Here is a 2,090-nt window from a genome sequence, read left to right as displayed (position 1 = left end):
TTAATTAATAAAATGATAATACATGTGGTATTACCTACAATTGATTAGTTAAATTATATACCCAAAATATTTTTCTTTTATATTTTGTCCTGGACTTTGTAGAAATTAGGCAAAACTTTGTATTTGTCATAGTAGGGAAAAAAACTACATTTGCCAAAAAATGTATTTGTTTTATTACATCTCAATAAAGATTCGGAATAGCAGATTTATTACACATAACTTCAGCTCATTCTGTTGTATTTAATTGGGAAGAAATAAGATAAATGGTCCGGTCATTGTTTCTTTTTACTTCCATTATTTTAATAAATGTGTTTTTTAACTTAGCCACTCTTGGAAAAATGCTGAGATCCACAACATGAGTTATTTTATTAAAATTACACAAATATATTTGAAAAAGAATGCTTTATTATTACACATTTACAGTAAAAAAAAAACCTTCTGTCTTAATGTAACATGAATTAAACACACTAAAAGCAAAAAGACTTAATAAAAATGAGCAGAAATTCTGCATTTTTAATCTTTGATGTTCGTATACTGATGTGAATATTCATTACTGCATTTTTGTTGATGGTTAATATATTTACAAATGATATTTACAATGTCTGATTAGTTAAGGTTTTCCACTGCTGCCCCCTGCTGGTTTAGAGCAGAACTGCTTGTTCAGAGGGTGGTGAATTATTGACCTGAAAACAAACAAGCAACCTGGTGGGAGCGGCCACCCCCGGCCTCCCTCTAGTTCTGCCCCTGCAGGTGCAGGAACATTTTCTGGAAATATGAAAATTATATTCAAACCTTGAAGCAGAAAGTTAAAGCTAAAGCTCAAGNCCTCTTCCACCCATTGAACTGCTAAAGCAAAGCTAGCATTTCTCCTGTATTCACTGAAACTCCATAAACACCTGCTTGCTTCTAATGATTTCCTTTAGCTAATTAACACAATGACACTAGTTTTCACTAGATGTGGATGGAGCCAATGATCTGCATTGGATGGCGCACATGACATGAAATAATTATTTATTAACATTAAACCGAAGCCAAGAGTAACGAGAAACGTTTGTTTTATAAATGTAAGGAATAGAAAGCACAGATACTTGTGTGAAAATGTAATGAGTAGAAGTCAGAAGTAGGAAGAAAAATAAGTAATGGAGTAAAGTATAGATACCTAAAAAGTGTACTTAAGTACAGTAACGAAGTATTGCACTACGTTACTTGACACCTCTACACCTAAAGCAGCAAGAGCAGCAAAAACGCGCGTTCTGCGTCATTTTTGATGCTTGTACAAGTTTAGTTCTGACGTGTGGCTGAAGCATCTTTGCAGCTCTAGCTGGAAAGTGGAAAAAGTGGGTCTGATGCGCGTTGGGCGGAGCTACCCTATCCTTTCTTTCCCTGTAACAATGGCAGCCATATTTGCTGTGATCAGTGGGTAAAAAGTAGTTTTAATATGTTTTTAAGTGAGAAAGTCCACCTCAGAACTTCATCAGTGCAGTCAGTTCATCCAGATTACCATCCTGCCTTCAAAGCCGCACCTCTTTTTCATGTACGTCATCCAAACTGCAGGCACCAGGATAATAAAAACGAACATGTTTTGCCTGCAGATTTCGGCATTTTAAGTTAATTTAGGAGTTAATAAACTGTTTCAGAGGAGCAATCATAGTGCTCCGTCCCATCTGCCCCATGCCTGTTTTTGCCTAGGGCCCCAAATCTCCTAAATCCACCCCTGGTCTTATGTTTACTTTAACACTTTATATGTTTTAGCCTTGCAAAACATTGCAGCCATTGTGGGTTCAGTTGCCCTCAGATTCCTAATGAACGGCTTATAAATGTACCACAATTATTAAGGTAAATTAATTCTTTCTGTAAGTACTATTAATAAACATTTAATAAAGACTAAACATCATTTTTTAGTTTATCTTATTTTTAAAATACTGCTACTATAAAAGTATTCACATCCTTTACAGATTTATTTGATTTGGCTGAGATCATTCCTACAGTGAGGCACGGTGGTGAGAGCATCATGTAACAGTCAAGATGACGAGGGAGTGTCTTCTGGATCCTGTCTGGGAATATTGGAGAGTAAAGTTCCAGGAAAGCAA

This window comes from Cyprinodon variegatus, unplaced genomic scaffold (assembly GCF_000732505.1).
Source record: "Cyprinodon variegatus isolate N-32 unplaced genomic scaffold, C_variegatus-1.0 Scaffold190, whole genome shotgun sequence".
NCBI lineage: Eukaryota > Metazoa > Chordata > Actinopteri > Cyprinodontiformes > Cyprinodontidae > Cyprinodon > Cyprinodon variegatus.
This window is presented reverse-complemented; position numbering follows the sequence as displayed.